Raw genomic sequence first — 19500 nt, forward strand, 5'->3', positions numbered from 1 at the left:
GAAGAATTGGATTGGGTCTCCGTCATATTGGAGTTTCCCTTTTTCCCTGGCATCCTTTAGTATTGCGTCCTGGTCTTTATAATTTAAAAGCTTTGCAATAATTGGACGCGGGTTCGCACCTGGCATTGGCCTGGTGTTTGGGATTCTGCAAGCTCGCTCTACGACAAACAGCTGCGAAAGTAGTTCCTTCCCAAAGAGCTCTGTGCAGATCTGTTCGGCATTTTCTTCCATTTTCTGTTGGAGTTGTTCTCCGATTCCAATAATTCTGATATTGTTCCTGCAGTAACGCCGTTCTAAATCTTCATTTTTGGCGCAGACTGCCCTTATTTGGGATTCTAGGGTAGAAACTCTGGAAGTCAGGGCCGCTGTGCCGTCGTCTAGGTCAGATACATGCTGCTCCACAGTGTCTAGCCTATCGGTGTGTTTGTCAAGGCGGTGTTGAAGCTGATCTACCTTTGACGAGAGGTTGTCAAGTCTACTGCCCAAATCACCAATTCCTGCTTTCAGGTCCATCAGGATTTCCCTAATATCGAAGTTTGGAGGTTGCTCATCTGTTAGTATTGTGTCTGGTGATGGCGATACCGCTCTGCCGCTTACGTTGGAAGGTTTACTGGCGGAGGTGGCCTCAAAGTTCAATTTCTTTTGGGATTTATCGGTTTTCCCCATGGTGCAAATTATTTCAGCCGCTGCAGGATTGGGGTGGTAGTAACTGAGTCGCTGGTGGTTGTGTCCCCGGCGTCTGTGTGGTTTAGAACGCTTCCAGTTGTGTTGGAGGTGGTGTCTAATGGATAGTTTATTGACTGTTGCGTGACGTGGTGGGTTTTAGGCCGCTCCCGGGTGTTGGCAGGTCCGCTTCGTTCCGCGGCTTAGATCCCAGATGGCCACCTACACCTTTCTAGAGGCAGGCACTTGTGGGACTGATTCAGGTCCGGGTCCCCCTGAAAAGAATGGGTTGGTAATGCCCTGATATGGTTTAGTCAGTCTCCGTTGGGAAGTTTGTGATGCCCGTTGGAAGATGCGGTGTCTGCAGTTTCACAGGTCTGCTGTGTGCTCCTCCTGGGGGAGTCCCGTGGAACGTGCCGGTTGCTTTAGCGTTGTGGTTATGCTATGGTGAGCTCTCGGCAGGGGCTTTGTGTGAGAGTTTGTTGTGTTAGATATCTAGAGTCTTTCTGGTGCAAAATCGCTGTTGGTGTGCTGGAGGCGTGTCTGGCGCTTCTGGCCGCTCGGACCGTAGCTCTGCTAATATTTGTGGCTTGCAGAGTTTTGCTGTCCCAGGTGATCCCTTCTCCATTGGCCGCAGGGTGTCTTTATGTTAGCCGTGGTTTTACTAGCTGCTGGTAGTAGGCTCTGCAGGATTGGAGGGGACTTTTACCCTGCTGCTGAGGTGCCTGAAGTTAGGATTGGGGATTTATGCTAGCGATTCGCGCTGCTTAGTACTGGTTTTACAGAGGAAGAATCTCTTTGATGCCGTTATTGGGAGAGAGCTTGCGGGCCTTGCGCGGCTGCAGTGCAGGTGATTGGCCCCTCCCCGGGCACTGGTGGAGGCCGTTGGTGGGGGCACGTCTCCCTATGGCTTCCCAGACATGTGGTAGGGTTGTGGGGTTCCGGGGTTTGTCGGGCCAGGGAGTCTGCGGTGCGCGTTCTGTGCGAGGCTCCTACCTGGCTGCCCGTTGGGAGCAGCTTAGCGTGGCTGCACTGCCTCTCCGCTCTGTCAGGTCGCCGCAGGGACGGAGACTGAGTCTCTTGGCGCCGCGAGTGCGCACGTCCACCCGCTTCTTGCAGCGGCCTGAATCCTTCGTCCGGGTAGGTCTTGCCCGATGCTGGATGTCGGATGTCACTGTTGCAGTAGCTCGGGTCCCGGGGATGGGGATGGGGGGCACCTTCCTCTTCGTCCTCGATCAGCGCCCGCAGACCCGGATCAGAGCCAACGCGGTCCGCCAGGCCTTTGTTGATCGGACTGTAGATCAGCAAGTACGTAGCCGTCAGAGACAATGGTCTCGAAATGTTCAGCAGCGACTCATGAGTGCAACCAGCATTAGTTATCGGTGAATCAGGTACCACAGAAGCAAGAATGTTGCAGGATTAATAGGGAGCCACACAGAGCGCTCTAGGAGGCAGCCATCTTGAATGGCTCTCTAGCGCCCTCTTGCAACAGCATGTTGTACGGGCATGGCAGCTTCCTCACAGGGGAGACTGACATTGCCACCAAATGAGAAAACCAAGGTTGGCGGGCCCACATCGGGGGCCACCAGAATCATGACTGGTTCCTGGTGCATCTTGTGCACCATCTTGTTTTTTTTTTTTATTTTGTGGTTGATAAAATCAACCTTTCAATATACAAAATGTCATGAACAGTGAATTACAGTTATTACAATCCTTTTTTTTTACAGTTAAAATAAAAGAAGAATACAAATGCAATACGTGGAAAGCAAAAATCAGAGCATTAAAATTCAGCATTAGAAAAGAGAGAAAATACAGAAACAAAAGAAACTTACAAATGTAGATCATAAAAAAATTGCATCCAAAAACTGTACAGTTGCTATCTTAACACCCAATGAGACGGATGAGAAAATGCATTGCCACATGTTTTTTTGTATGTTAACGTTTTGCTCTTCAAAGAACTTCCCAAAATATTTTGCCCGAATGGAGACCAAATTTGGGCAGTGCACCAAACAATGTTCTAATATTTCTTTTTGGTTAACATTCTTACAAAATCGACACCAATTCTCAGCCTCTCCAATTTGCTTCCTTCTGGCCAGAACATCGAGAGTCGGTCAGAGATTTAGACGAAAACGAAGACATTTCTGGTGAGTTTTTGAACAAGGAAATTTGGCCAAATAATCTGCCATTACTCTAAATCGCTCATGGCCAAATAAAGTGCGATCGAAGTCCTCATAAGTTAAACATTTATTTTGGGTAGTAATCCAGTCATGATGATATATTTTCTGTTTGGCTCGATTTTCATTTGATAAAAGCAAGTCTAAATCCACAGATGCGTCAGACAGTGCATTCATAACGAACACGCACCATTTTCTCGAGAAGGTCTCATTTTGCATAAGTAGATGACTTGCCACCTTTCCCAGTATATCTAAACGGTTCAAAGACCAGAGACACTTCCGAAAGAAAGCACAATACTTCCAGATGACAAAGGAAGCCATGGAAAGAGATCCCAATTCAAAACGAACTAGAGGCAGAGGAGTGCACACGGGCAAGTGCAAAACCTGTTTCCAGAAGGATGATTCCAATTTATCCCACCACTCAATGGGTCTGGGGGAGAGTGCTTCTGATCCATAGGTCAAAATCGGGAGCACCTTCTGGAGATAGAATGTTAATACATGTCTGACTGAACTTGCCAAATTTGCCCATAAGAATCTTTGCTTGGGCGACTAAAGATCGTAATTTGCCAGTGGTTGCTAAATCAAGCTCCAGAGTTTTAGGCCTATCAGCCACTATGGTACCCAAATATTTGTAGCTGGGTACCTGAGCTAGAGAGACATTATGTAGACGCCAACTGAAGGGTTTGATTTTGGTGCCTGGATGACTTTTGCAAATCATTATTTGAGTTTTGAAAGTATTGATTTGTAGATGATTTAGGTCCACATATGACTCTAGGCCGTCCAATAATTTTTGGAGACCAGAATGAGTTTTTGAAATGAGGATCAGGTCATCAGCACAGAACAGATAAGGAACTCTGTGCAAGCCCAAACTGGGAGGGTCACTTAAAATCTTGCTTAGATTAAGGCCCAAGTCGTGTATGAAAACATTGAAGATTGAGGAGGCTAAAATGCACCCCTGCTTCAACCCTCTGAACGTCTGGAATTTTGCAGTCAAGTCCCCACCTAAATTAAGGCGAACTTGCATAAAAGTGTTAGAGTGAAGGAGTACTATTAGGGATACCAAGGATGGTGGGCATTTCCGATTGACCAATTTATGATAGAGTAGGCTACGATCAATTGAATCGAATGCAACCTTAAAGTCAACGAATGCCAAGAATAAGGTCTGTTTATGGGCCGCATAATCAGAGAGAAGCATGTTGAGAGTGATTATATTGGGAGTGGTGCCTAAACCTGCCACAAAACCTGATTGAAATGCATCATTGAGGTGGATTTCTGACGTCCACTTTTGAAAGTCTCTCAGAATCAGTCGAGAAAATCTTCCCAGGGGCATCTAATAGTGCTATCGGCCGGTAGCTGCACGGATCGTTTCTGTTCCCCTTTTTGTAAATGGGGACGATTGAGAGGGTCCAAGTTGGGGGCAGTTTTTGTGATTTCATGATGAGGGTGAAGATAGAAAACAAAATGCGACCCCACACTTCCGGGTGGGCTTTAAGCAGGTTATTGGACAAGCCATCCGGACCACAGGTACCTGATCGACTAGCTTTTTTGATGAACATTAAAATGTCATCTACATCAAAGTCTCAGTGAAAGGTATTCACGGCATAAGTGGAGGCTAGGGCGATACTGCCATCAGGCACTTTGTATAAATCAGAAAAATAGGCAATCCAAGCAAATTCGGAGACTTCATTGGCTTGGGTGACAACTTGCGATCCAGTTGTAGCTTGGTTAAGGTGGGACCACACTAGCAATATTTTTGCTCCGAACTGCAGCTAATAAAAGTTGGCTATCAAGGTGATAAAGTTTGGCACGCCTTGCTCTAACCCAATTTTTGTATTTAGTTTTGAGATTAGTAAGATGTTTATGCTGAGTGTTAATGGGAAGTTTCAATGCTGCTCTTTTCTGCTGATGAGAGGCGCTTGCGATCTCTAGTTTCTCTGTCAAAAACATGTAAAGGAGGAATAGAATATGTACGCTTAGACAGAACTAGACGCAAGAGGCTGAAAGAGATGAAGCATGTCAGAGTAGCAGACACTCGAAGTAGTGGAATTTGACACTGATAAACAACCATGAAGGGAGACTAGGGCTTGCTCCGTCCATCAGAGTCTATTACCCGCGTTATTGACCTTAAATTGACACTTAGCAATATTATCTCTGCGCAAAATGGAATTACCACAACCTTGCAAAACTGCAGTTACTTGCTTATGATCACTCAAATCCGAGTGCACAATTTCAAAATCCAACAAATCACAAAATAAGATGACATTTGTGTACATATAATCAATAATAGATGTAGAAGAGCCCCTAGACCAGGTTGAAACTGGGGGGATATCTGAAGAAAATGCTCCATTAAGCCTATTGAGACCATGGTGTTTGGCAAATTGTTCCCATTTTTTGATGCAAGATTAATTGGTTCTGCTGTTGGAATGAACGCAGTCCAAATTAAAATCTCCCGCAATTAATAATTTGTGAACAGAACCATCCAATAACGTTAGAGACAGCATATCACTCAGGGCTTTAAGGAAGCATTCGTCCGTGATCCCCACTGGATTCCAATAGATGTTAATAATAGCATATGATGTTGATGACAATATCAATCTCGACATTTGAATAAAGGCATTAGGAGACGCCCAGGGAAAGAGACTAGAGTTACTATCAGCTTGGATTGCAGTCAATAACCCACCAAATGGACGGCCACTATGACCTTGATGAGACACTATGGTGAGTACAGCATGGGCATCCCAAATAGGATCAACGGTAAGCCATGTTTCCTGCAATAAAATGAATTTATATTTTGACAAAAAGCTGGAATCATTGTTCAATAACTGCGAATGCCCCCTTGTGTTCCAGCTGATAACAGTGAAATAACTAGGCTCCACAACTTGGACTAGTTAGTGCTGGACAAGTGGATCAAGAGCAGAACGTGGATCACTCGACTCCCGAGGGTGGGGTCTATGGTTACGATGGAAAGCTGACCTACTTGACAACTGCTGTTGGAGAGGAGTCGTCATCAGCCGCTTCCAAAGAAATCTCAAAGCCCAAATCACATAGTTGTCTCCGTGCTGCCCATATTGCATTCTGAATGACTCGTGATTGCATCAATAATCGAACCACGTACATGTTATGCTTGTCAAAAAAAGTCAACTAAAGCTATGTCGAGTGAGTTAGTCTTCTAGCGCAGGAACATCAGAAAATATGCTCAAGATTGAACCGCGATTTAAGACATATTGAGGACACGGAAGTGGCCTGCATTTTAATTGTAGGCAAAAATTGGCTGGACGCTTAGGGGTAGGCCTAGAGACCGAGGATCCTTTACTCAACGCCGAAGAAACTGGTGCATTTATGGCAGATGTTTTGGTCTCCTTTTGACAGACAGCTTGCAGTAATTCAAGCAATTCCGGGGCAATTTCCGCTAACAGTGAACGTCTGGAAAAGCCTGCGGGTGCTTGTAAATCAGAGGGCGGCAGGGGCTCGGCATCTATCATGGGAGGGCGAACAAGAGGGCCGGCGGCAGGAGCCGTTATGGAGGCCGTTGTTGGTGATGGCGGGTGGGTTGTACTCAAAGGGCATTTAGTTAAAGATGACTGAGTAGGAAGAGATGGTTTTTGTCCAAGGTGAACATTGCCAGACATGTAAGCATCAACAGCATGACGAATTTCCTGCCGATGGAAGTCCACAGGCAAGATAGTATCACTAGCGCCTTTGGAAGGCACTGTGGAGGGTTGGGGAGTATTGCCCATTTCAGTTACCATTTCTACCAAAGTGTCAAGCGGAGCATGAGGAGGAATGAGGGAGGAACCCTCAGCAGTGGATGCTGGAGTGCGTACTATAGACATTTGGTGATATTTCTTTGCCACAGCAGAGGAAGCAATGCACACTTTTTTTGGGAAGATGAAGTTGACGAAAGAAGCTTTTCGTTTTTGAAGAATTATCTGTTTTTGTGGCTGGAAGATTTTTGGATTTTTTACACTGAGACTTTGCAAGGGTTGAGGGGCCAGCACACAAGGCAATTGGAGTGAGAATAGTGTAAAGAACACTTGGGGGAACTAAAATTCCAGTATTGGGTGGGGGAGCAACTGAAATGGTTGAAAGAGCAGGCGCCGTGGCTGTGTTATCCAAAATAATGCCTTCAATGAGTGGCACTGCAGGCAATAAAGAAAGGGATGCCAGCGAAGGATGGACTTGATTAGAACATGTTACTAATTGTACCTCAAACGAAGTTTGAATACCTAATGATGCTGTAAGAGCCAGAGGGCGATCGCTTGCATCAATTAGCCCAGGTACAGGAGAATGTGTTTGCTGTAACAGTGAAGTAGCATGCTCTTGCCAGGCTAAAATCTTATCCAACTTTCGAGAGTGATCACACATATTGTTAATCACTGAGTCAAAGAGTTTGGATAACGTTTGCAGTGAGACATGCATGGCATATAAAGTAAGATTGACCATATTATTGGCTATAGCTTCCGCATCCACTTTGCCAGAAAGACCTAGTGGTGCTGCGCTACGTCGTGGTGTCGGTGCAAGATATGAAGCTTCAATTTCAGAACAATTGAGATCAATGTCTGAAAACATGATTGGAGAGCGTGACAAGTTTAGAGAGGATTTCTCAGGCAAAAGTTGTTGGGAAGAGCCTGATGGATTCAAATCCAAATTAATAACTGCAGCTTCAACAGGCACATAGGCAGCCGACGCGGCTTCAGTCACTGCCGCAGATGAAAGCAGTAAATTGTGGAGTAACATGCTATCGGACAAGGAAATACAGGACACAAGACTACCACAAGTCGAAGAATTTAAAGAAACAGGAGTTTGGCCCCGCGCTTCAGTAGCCACTTTAGTATAGGGTAGAGGTAATCTATCCTTTGAAGTTAAACAAGGCGCATATGTGGCTTGTGAAGCTAAGGGAACTCGCAAATTATTAATCAAAGGGGCCACAGTTGTTTCTTTACAAAAGGGCCGAATATCAGGCAATAATGGACCTCTAAAACAAACTTTGCTGCCATTACGACCACGGCTCAAAACCGGCGTTGAGCAGCGTGATAGTGCTCGCTGTTTTTTTTTTTGATAGTTGTGCATTATCTCACAAAAAATTGCGAGAAGGATTTGAGCCCCCAGGTTGGAGAGCTGGGGGCATCCCCATAGGCAATGTTGGCAGTCTAGCCTGCATTGTGGTTCAATCTGTTGTCCACTCGGCGAACAGAAGAAACACAGAAAACCTCGCTATACACAAACAGCAAACAAAACAAAACCTCCCAAAATAATGCCTCGCTGAAAGCTCGAAAGCTTGAAAGCTAGACAGCACCACTCAGCTGAACCACTCCTCTGAACGCGCACGCTGAACGCGCACGCGTGAAGATAAGGAGTCGGCTGCAACTAGGAGGCAGTGCCAGGAGAGGCGGGCTGGAAATAACCAAAGAAAACACAATATCAGTCCTTGGCAGTACGCCAAATAAAGTCTTGCAAAACTTGCAAAGGAGCCGCTGGAAGCGGCACGCCTACCCAAGGCAGCACGAAGGCAGCAATGTTCCAGGAAAGGCACACAGACTCCTGTAGAAAAGCGCCAGGGAGCAGCACCACAGCGAGAGAGCACCACTCAGCTGAACCACTCCGCTGAACGCGCACGCATGATGAAGATAAGGAGTCAGCTGCAACTAGGAGGTGGAGCCAGGAGAGGCGGGCCAAGGCAGCACAAAGGCAGCAATGTTCCAGGAAAGGCACACGGACTCCTGTAGAAAAGCGCCAGGGAGCAGCACCACAGCGAGAAAGCACCACTCAGCTGAACCACTCCTCTGAACGCGCGCCATCTTGTTCAGGAGGGAAGTCGAGGGAGGGGATGGAAGGGTTTGGTAAGTGTAGCCAAATTTCCCTGACCATATTATCCTTAGTCCGGTTCTGCGGGTACCTGAGGCATAATTCTTGGCAATAAGCTTTCTCGAATAAGTCGATCTCCGGGAAGCCCCATTCAGCGAAGACATTAGAGACTATGTCTCTGTGTAATCACCATTCATACTCTGGGTAGAGGGCAGTCTCTGCTGAGCAAGTGTGCCAGAAGATTGAGTTCCCCTTGAACGTGTTGAGACAGGAGGAACATCTTGTGTTTGAGAGCCCACTAGTTGTTTCGAGAAAGTTTGGATACTCCTTGAAAATGCGTGTCCCCGTTTATTCAGGTAATACATGGCCGTGGTGCTGTAGTGGTGTCTGAAACGATGCTAACAATTCCAACAGTTTTATGTGGTTGGATGCTACTAAAAGGGGCCAAACGCTGTGTGCCGTGTGATGGAGGTGAGCCCCCCCCACCCTGTGAGAGATGCATCCATGGTGAGTGGCTTCTACTGCTGTGATAAACGCTGTCCAGATGAAGAGACAGCGCAGTGATTCTGCGGCGCAGTGTCAGTTTCCTTCCCGTAACATGGAGGATTTCAGTACTTCAGGCGGCGGACTAGTGTTTCAGGCAGTCGCTGACATGCCCGTGGCCACGCCACCCGACGCGCGCAACGCATACCCGGATACTCTGAATGCAGTTCAGTGCGTTGCTACTCTCCATCGAGAACAGCTACGCTCCGCGAGTTTGTTTACTTACTAACCACTTCATAACCCTTCCTTTCATCAGTCTAGGGCATCTCATGTACTCAACGTCTGCCTTTTGCCTCAATCTCCTTCTCAGCGCTCTGATTAGGAATCAAAGTACCGAGCCAGTTTACTTTCACGGCGTAGTAGAGACGTCTCCCTCGTCAACAAATGCACACCTATCGGGTACGTTCCTTTGTAATCCTCCGACCCTGCTCTCCCTTCTCGGTACTGTAGGAATATTGTGGCTTCACATGCAGATCATCCTTCCCTGTCTTCTTTCAGGCAAAGGCTTCGATACAACCACAAGGGATTTCGCCCCCTTAGCTTCCTCTTCCGAAAAACGTCCGGAACAGATCTCTCTACACCTTCCTTCTGAGAGGGTAAGATTTCTCAATAGTTTCTCTGTGAACGCAATTCAAGATAACCTCCTACCATCAGGCTCATAACTCTCTGCTCACCCTTACAGTCCTTTGGCCGATTTCTAACAGTGCCCTTCTTCTGAGATTGGGGTCCACTGCCTCCCTCGTTCGGAGCATATTGATTGATATATCTGGGTAAGCCACACCTCGCAGCTCCACCTCCCTCTCATTCTTTTTAATGCTAGTGCTTTTGTCGATTTACCTTAATTTCTCTCGTGTTGTCATTAAATCCAAATTAGGCCATAATGACCGGGTGAAGTACATTTACCACATTGAGAGAAGTAATATTCAGACCATACCGGGGGAGCAGTTAACAGGATACCTCGAACTCTAGCAGCTCTTCTTGGCACAGGGTTTTTCCCCCTACGGTGGTTTTTGCCTGAGATCTCACCGCTGGCTGGACAGTTCAGTTCCAGTCTACAGAGGGATTCCCAGGTAATCCCCCCCTCTCGTCCTACTCAGAGGAGAGTTCACCAAGAGAAGGATCAAGGTAGGCATTTACCAATACAAACGTCTTGACATGGCTCAAGCAGAAAATAGGAATCATTACAACTGTGTGGGTGGGGAAGGTCTTCCGCTGCAAGAGGTTTTCCCTAGACCACCATGCAGAGAGAGAGAACGAGGGCTGCCGAGACAACCAGTAGATCGTCCCATTGTCCGCTGGCCTGACACCATTGGCTGGAGAGCCACTCTAGCATGGGGCGCATGTACAAACGTGCGTGTGGAACTAGATAAACGCAGGAGGCCATCATCCAGAACGGTCGCATGGCTTTGCATACGGTCACCTCGTGGCCGGCTAGATAGTGAGGGATTTGGAACAGCATGTTTTGAACCCTCTGGTTGGCGGCAAAGAAGAGGCAGTCTTTGGTCCGAATTCGAGCCCCCCAGAAACTGCTTGACCTGACTGGGGTCTAGGCTGGACTTTTTCTCATTGATCGAGAATCCCAGACTGAAGAGATCTACCTTCTTCTGTGTATTTGATAGGCATGTTCCGTACGAATCCCCAGTTATTAGCCAGTCGTCGAGGTAAGAATAGACGGGGATGGACTGTCTGCGCAGGTGAGCTGCTACTGCCGCCAGTACCTTTGTAAATACCCTTGGGGCTGAGGCAATGCCGAAGGGGAGGACATTGAACTGTTGGTGCTTGTCCTCCATCATGAACCTTGGGTACTTTATGTGTGCTGGTAACATTGAAATAAGAAAGTATGCATCTTTCATGCACAATTTTGCCATGTAATCCCTCTGTATCAGCAGTAGGATTACTTCCTGCAATGTCATTCTGAATTTTTGTGACTCGACAAACTTGTTTGCTGGGCTTAAGTCTAACACAGAGTGCATGGTGAGATCCTTTTTGGTTACAAGGAAGCACACTGAATAATTACCCTGGTTTACCTGTTAAAGGGAACGACTTCTATGGCATCCTTTTCTTGAAGGATATCCACCTCTTGTAGCAGAATTTTCAGGTGTTCAGGTGATAGGAGTCTAGATGCTGCTGGACGGTATCGAGGTGGCCGGTGGAACTAGATACAATAATCGTGGGCGACAGTCTTGAGCAGCCACTGATCTGAAGCAACCCCCTCCCATGCATGAAGGAAAGAGGTTATTCCAACCCCTGCCTTTGCCTCTTCATCAGCCCCTTTGTAGGCATTGACCTGTGGCAGCTGTGCCCTGTCCGGAGGGCCATGGTGCACTCCCTGTCCCATAGTGGATGTGTGTGTGTGGGGGGTGGGGGGTGTAGGGAACGTGAGAAAGATTGCCCCTGAAAGGAACGGCAAGAGTTACCTCCTCGATATTGATAGGGTCCTGCTGTGATTTGATTGAGACTTAAGAGTCTCATGCTCCTTCTTTGCTGTTTCCAAGGCAGCATCATCTACTGCCGTCCCAAGCAAATTAGTCTCCTCCACTGGTTTGTTTATAAGGGAGGCCTGTGTCTCTGGCTTAAAGCCTGAATTTGTGAGCAAGGCATGCCTTTTAAGAATGTTACCCTGTGCCAGGACTCGCCCCGCTGTTTCTGCTGTATCCAAGGTGTTCTGCAGGATATTTTGGTTGACCTGTCTGCCTTCCGTGACAACCACCAGCAGGCGTGATCGTACCGTTCCAGGACTTCTTGTAGGCCCCCCTGAAGTAAGTTCCATTGTACGTCACTATAACTTGCCAGCAATGTAGTGTTACTGGCAATTCTAGTGGAATATGCCACAGATTTAGTGATGCGCTTTCCGAATGTGTACAACATTTTACAGTCCTTGTCTGGAGGTACCTGTTACGCTCACCTGGCTCCCACAAGGGCGTCGATCTGAACTGGACAGCTGCGGCCTCCACCAATGTGACGCATAGTGCTGAGATGACGGACTGGACTACCTAGCTTTGTTTGCTTGGCCCGTAGGAATATTCTTCACCAAATGGAGAAAGGGAATTAACCACCCATGGAGTGGAGCGTTAACCCTCCCCCACTCCCGCTGTTCTCCCCACTGATCACCTTTGATGTCCCCTCTTATAGTTATTAGGTGCCGCAGTGCAGCGGGAGCATGCAGAAGGATGCGATGGAATGTGAAGATGCTGCGAAGGCTGGTGAGTTCAGCGCGGTGCTGCTGCAGGCGAGACGACACGCATAAAATAACTTCTTTCTTCCAGCTCAAAGGCGTGATGGATCGGGAATTCAGGTAAGGATCAAAGGTATTGCTCTTGTTCTAACCTTCTCCCCCCTTTTTCTAGGAGCTCCGGACTCGAGGCAGGCGTGGCAGAAGACTGGATGCAGACTTGCAGGCACGGTGAGCGTTACGCTGCTGGATGCAGAATAACGCGAAGCGTGTGCTGCTCTTCGGGTGTGGTTTAAATAGCCTCCAAAGTAGTCCCAGATAAGTTTTCCTCCCCAGCCCCACCTGAGTAAAAAAATAGTCCCTTAGGTAAAAGTAGTCCCTTCCAAGCCTCCTTTGGCTTGGAGCTCTTGCAGCATGGTCTGCATCAGGTGAGTTTGCAGCATGGTCTGCATCAGGTAAGTTTTAATCTATGAGCCTGGCGCCTAAACTGTCTCCATATGAGCCTGGCACCATAGGCGCCAGGACTGCACCCAAATAGCCCCTAGCAGGGGTTGTTGGGTTTGCTTAGTATAACTTGATGCCTGCTTCCGGGGTTGCTGGACTTGGTATGGGTCCCCGGGGGTAGACATCATGACAGTGCCTCTACCATAGATAACAGCACTCTGGCTCTTTCTGGTAGTAGTGACTACCAGGGAGTCTGGAGTAGCATGGCCCCTGATGTACAGCTGGTCAGAAGGGGGGGCGAAAAGGTTTACTCAAGGGTTGACCGCTCTTGTAAGAGATGGTGACAACAATGAGTGTGTGAGGTGCTTCTTGATGGAGTTAAGCAGTGGGATCGCCTGACTTGTAGGGGGTTTCCCCTTTTAGGATGTCTTCCACAATGTCTGTGTCCTGTACTGCCTCTTGTGTGACAATTTGAAAATGGTCTGCAGCCCTCTTTAGGATTACGTCGAAGGCCATTTGATCGTCAATGGGTGAGGCTTGTGCCTCTGAGGAAGCAAGGAGGGAGGGTCTAGACAAAGGGCGTCTGGATCTTGAGTTGTAGTGGGGGAAAGCCATGGTGTTTCCTCTGCTGGCTGTTCTTGACGCCTATCTGGGCAGGAAGCGGTTACCCTTGACCTATGTCAAACAAGAAAGTTTTTAGTTGTTTCTTAAAGATACCCAGTGAACTGCTATCACCAAGGTATTATGGCATAGAATTCCATAAGGCAGGAGCCCAGGAGTTAAAACCAGCTCCTCCAAATCTTTTTACGGTAGACAGGGGTTGGACTAGAGTAGTATCTCTACTAGATCGTAATGAGCGACCGGCCGGTTTCTTTTTTATCCTAGCAGTGAGATATGATGGGGCCTTGCAGTGCAGGCATTTATACACAATGGACAGCCCTTTATGATGTAGCCGCTGTTGAACCGGCAGCCAATGCAGACTACGCCTTGCCTTGGAAACATGCATATAGTGCTTAAGTCCCATCACAGCTCACACTATTCTATTCTGGATCACCTGCAACATCTTAAGATTGGCCCGGGATGTACCAATCAGGAGACTGTTGCAGTAGTCCAGCTTGCATTTCACAATTGCAGCTGCAATCAGTGCAAGATTTTCTCGGGACAAGTATGGGCGTATCTGCCATAAGAGCTGGATATAATAATGTCAGGAAGATTTAAGATAGTTGGTCTGTCGAGTAAAAGACAATTGAGGGTCAAAAAAGACCCCTAAAGTTTACAGATTTTGATACATGGATAACATGTTGACCAATCAAAAAGTTATCATTTTTTATATCCTCTGCTGAGTGCCCAAAACCAGCAGCTCAATTTTGGCATTATTGAGGGCCAGAGAGTTTAAAGCCATCCAATTCTGAATTTCGGCAAAGATGTAATTAATATGCTCCAAGTCTTTTTGACACTCACCAGTGAGTTTGATAATCTGCGTGTCCTCGGCATAATTGGAAAAATATATGCCCATAGCCGACAAAAGAGCGCAGAGAAGACGTGAGTAAATATTAAAGAGCAAGGGCGAAAGACATGAACCCTGAGGGATGCCACATAATAGTATAGAAACAATGGAGTGAGCATTGTCCTTAGTCACTCATATTTCGTGACCCAAGAAAGATTTACACCATGCTGATGCTTCTGTGGAACATTTGCCAATTGAAGTCAACCTGTCTGCCAAAACTTTAGATTAGCTGCCAAAACAATGGCCTCAAGACTCTTGCATAGCTCCGATGGGTCAGGAAGTGTTTTCAAAGTGCTTGTAGGCTTTGTCGAGATTTGCGGCGCCGCCGTAACCCTTTGGGTCAACGTGCTTTTAGGAGGCACGTCACTTGTGTTTGGTAGAGACGCCCTTATGGGTATGCCCAGACGCATGCTGTGACAACATTCGCAGGGAAAGCGGCCGATCATGAGGATCGGTGGGTGTCGAAACTTTCACAGCAAGTTGGCGTCTGTAGCTTCTTTGATGCATCTGTCAAGGGAGCTTGTGGGGTTGTGTGCTTTACCTTTTGTGGTGCGGGTGTGCCCCCTGTCGCCGGGATGTTGTCTCCCCATAGCAGCACCAGTGGCCTGCCTGTCGGGGTCGGGCACTTCGGAACCTGATGGTTCCGCAGAAAGGTCAGTGGCCTCCACATCAGAGCCATGGCTGCCGCTTGAATCCTCGTCACTCGAGGCGCCTGCTCCAAATGGGGAACCACTCTCTGGCTGCATGGCGTAGGCCATCCACCGCTTCGTCCGCCAATCTTTTAGAGTCTTTGGACGAAAAGGTTTGCAAGACTTGCAGGATCGATCGTTGTGATCATGAGGCAGACACTTGTTACACTTTTCGTGAGTGTTCTTCCACAGGTATTTGCCGTTGCAGGACAGGCAAAACTTAAAAGGAGTCCTCTCCATAGCTGAGGTAAAGGGCGACAGCAAGAGCGGAAGGGAAAAGGAAATGCATTCGGAAAAGAATCGAACCCCTGGGTCCCACTCTCCTTTCTGTAAAGCCCTGGCCGGAGGGCCGAGGCCATGCAGTCGACAGAAGCACTAGTCGCTGAAATTTGTAGTCTTCGGCGTAGGTCTAGAAGTAGTCATCGATGAAAGTTCGAAGACTAAACGACCAACGGTCATGGATAATGAAGTTATAACTTTGCAATGTACAAGCTGCGCATAGGGCGGCCAGCTAGCTGGGCAGAAAAACCCAATCTGAGGGACCTCAGAGTGGGAGGGATTTTGGGTACACTACACGTCATGTTAGGGATAGTGTAACAAGCAGGCCCATGTCCCATGTCAATGTCCCTCTTACGATCCTCGGAAGACAAGAAGCAATACTCCACAATTACCACTAGATGTCAGACTATATGCACAGCACGTGATTCTAAGCAGATTCACAAGCATCAGAAACCAAATTATTCTACTGCTCTTAAGTAAATCTGAATACTAAAAATGTTCTTGGGTGGTGGTGACTGGAAGGTCTCCCTGATCCAGGGAAGCCATGGCGTAATCATCAGGATCAATGATTTCCTGATGGGAGTCTGTTCCCAGTTTCCTCAAATTTACCATGGTCTGAGAAAGGTCAGAATGAAATTCTACATGGATCTGATTTGGCTTTCTTTTTTTTAAGGTTCTCCCAATGTGGTTTATAGATGTCTTTTAGTTGGCCCTTAGCATTTTTTCATCAAAGCGACTACTTTAGTCACGGTACCCCTGAAATCCTGAATAGAACATGCCTGTTAAAATGTGAAATCAGATGCAATGAAAGTATGCACAAGGGCGGCATCCTCTGTTTCAGCAGTCTCCACATACCCTTCAACATCAGTTTCGCCCTCTTCGCCCCACCTCCTTTTCGGAGTTTAAAATGTCTACCAGTGTCTATTCTGCTTTAGAGCCGACATGAGTTGTGCTACTGTGCGAATGTGTTTCTCGGTCTTTGATAGGTGTCGATGCGATGGACATCGAAGAAGTGGTGGTTGTGTGATTTGTTCCCCCTTTCCCTGCCTGTTTTTTGCTTAGTAAAGCTTATGTCCCATGTTAATCTGTTCCAGCGTCAGCAGTTAATATGCTTGAAGCCAGTGAAGTTCTGTCTTCGGGTCGAGCTTAACCCCCATTACACTGTGTTGGGTAGAATTTCATTTCTGTGCAACATTCTCCCCACTTGCGAGTCCCCCAGCACCTTTTGCAGGAATCTTGGAATTTCAATCAGTTTTCCTGAGTGAGGGGGATCTTTTTCCCTACTCAGTCTTTAGGCAGGAGACGTCAGGGGAAGCCAGTGGCCAGCCGTCGACCAGCACCAACCACCATAGTAAGTGTGGCATGTGTGGGGAATGGAGCAATTACTCTACTCCAAAAAAAAAAAGGACACTCTACATTACCCTACTGAGCTGTGAATGTTAGCATATGCCACACTTCGGTGTGATTATGAATATTAGCCTGCGTCGCATCTAGATAGGATCGTGAATGTCAGCATGTGCCACACTTAGAATTTGTGAATCATAGCATGTGCCTCACTGAGATGGAATCATGAACATTAGCCTGCATCACATCTCGATAGAAATGTGAAGGTTAGCATACCCCACACTTAGATGGAATTGTGAATGATAGCATATGACACATTTGGATGGAATCGTGAACATTGGCCCGAGTCACATCTAGATAGGATTATCAAGGTTCACAAATGCCAAACTCAGATGGAATAGTGAATATTGGCACGTGCCAGACTTGGATAGAATTGCGAATGTTAGCATGTGCCACACTTTGATAAAACTGAGCAATAGCCTGCATCACCACTAGATTAGTTTTGAATGTCGGCCAGTGCCACATCTAGATAGAATAACAATTGTTAGCCAGTACCTCATCTAGACTGCATAGGGAGTACTATCAAACCCAAATTCCAATAGAAGTGTGAACACTAGTTTGCTTCACATACAGACAGGATTTTCAAAGGTGGACCAGTGCCACCGATCTAGATAGAAATACAGAAATATTCACTCGCCATATCTAGTAAGAATGTGGAAATCTAGCACATCACTTCTAAACAGTGATGCCAATAACCAACCCACTAACAATTTCACCCCTCTGCATACACCTCTCAAACTCGAAACACAACCCTATACCACAACAATCCGCACAAACTTCACTACAACGCAACAACAAAACAAACTGCACAGCCTCGCACAACAGCACACAACATCTACCTACCATAAAACACCCGGAGCACAGCTGACAGCGGCACATCACTGCTCTCTTGCACTTTTCCCGTTCACTCCCACTAACTCACCCCCCCCTTCCCTTTTCAGAGCCGCCAGAGCACCAAAGGGACCACTCCATTGGTGATAGTGCACGGTACAAATATCCTTTAACATTCATATTTAACTCGACCCTCTGGGAACCTTTTTCAAACCTTTTGGTTGTACCTTTTTGGAGTCATGCTGTCCTCCAACTTTTAAGGCACCTGCAATATATTATTGCAGCACAGCACTTTCTGCGCAGTGTTGCAGGGAGCTCTTTGAGATGCCCATTTTATTTTCCTTGTAAAAACCATTTCCAAGGACAATGGGATACTTTATCCTACTTAACTTTGTGTGGAATCAGCACACCACACCTATGTGGAGTGCTGAGACACAATGAATCAATTTTTCAACTTCTCCTGTAACTTTCTAGTCTAAGTGACAAGTTCATCCGAGTGGCTGTGGCGGTGGATATTTTCTACCGACTGGTTTTTACATGCAGGCTGCGGTAAGAGACACACAAGTCACCATTGACTTAAAATTGTGGCACTTTTTTTGCCAACTCTTCAAGACTTGTCCTTTCTTGAGTCATCTTTTTCTCTTCTGCTGTACTGGGTGGAGGAGTTACTGCTGACCTCAGTCTTTTCTGGGCTCCCATTGGGAAGCCTGCCTGAGGGCACCAGTGTGTCTAGGAAGCAGGGAGTGCACCGAAACTCTGCAGGTCTTTGTCCTCTAGTATGTCTGCTTGGAGCCAGTTTTGACTGGGAGACTGGCTGTGCCCCCTTGGGACAGCCACCACCCAAAGTTTGAATGTGGCATGACTGCTGATTGGCTGGGTTTCTGCATAAAGGTGAGGGTCCTTGAGCAGGAGAGTCAACTCATGGAATGAAGAATATGAGGAGGAGGAAGGTCTGCAGTCACCTCTGGCGACCGCCAGTGCCTTCCAAGTGACCGCTGCTGCTTCAACCTCTTCTGATCAACAGGGAAGATCCAGATCCGACTACTGCCTCCACAGGACAGCATCCCCTTTTCACCCCAACAATACGAGATTGCGCCTGACCGTGAATTAGAGAACCTCCCTGCCCTTCTGGCCCCTTACCGTTCCCCCGAGCTTCCGGCAGTCCCTTAGCCATGTTGTCCAGCCACCCCCGCAGAGGCCATACACCCGTACCTCCATGTCCCCCCCCCTCATGCCATCCTCACCGCCCGTATTTCTCAAAGAAGGGGAGCCACAAGCCTTCAACATTAGACCTAGATTCATCCAATAGATGAGTGAGAAATTCCATTTCGTAGCTCGGGTCTTTGAAATCCATTCCTTTTCCACTGGCATTCTAGGATTTTTCCATAATTGGGCCAGACAACATCTTGCAGCGACCATCATGATCTGGAACACATGTCCCTGATCCGGTAACTGTTCCTCCCCTATACCCAACCCAAAAATGAGAAGCCATGGCGAGAATTCCCAGTGAATCCCGCCCACCCCTTTTATCCATGAGAACCTCCCTCCAATATGTCTGGACCCTTGGGCAGCCCCCCGCTACCCCCACATGTGAATATAATCCCCCCCCCCGCTGACATTTTCCAACATTACGAGTCATACCTCCCTCTTTCATCCGGGCAATCCTCGCGGGAGGGAAGTGGGCCTGGTGTCTGTATTGGAGTGATGTGGAGAGATTAGCCACCCTACACATCCACGGCCATAAGGCATCTATTTCTTCCTAGGTCTCGCCCCCACTTATTTCTGGACAGGAGGAGGGTCCCTGGGATTCGCCATGAGAATTCACCTGTACAGTCCCGCTATAAGCCCCTTGGATCCTTTCTGTGCAAGCAGAAAGCTCTCGAAACTCGTCAGTTCCCTCCTTAAGTTTACTCCCCATCGAGCCTTCGCCAAAACCCCCCTTCAATTGCAAGAAGCAGAACAATTTATAAAGTCCCAGGGCGACCTCGA

The sequence above is a fragment of the Ambystoma mexicanum genome, chromosome 9, assembly GCF_040938575.1.
Source record: "Ambystoma mexicanum isolate Mex_15411 chromosome 9, UKY_AmexF1_1, whole genome shotgun sequence".
In the NCBI taxonomy this organism is placed as follows: Eukaryota; Metazoa; Chordata; class Amphibia; order Caudata; family Ambystomatidae; genus Ambystoma; species Ambystoma mexicanum.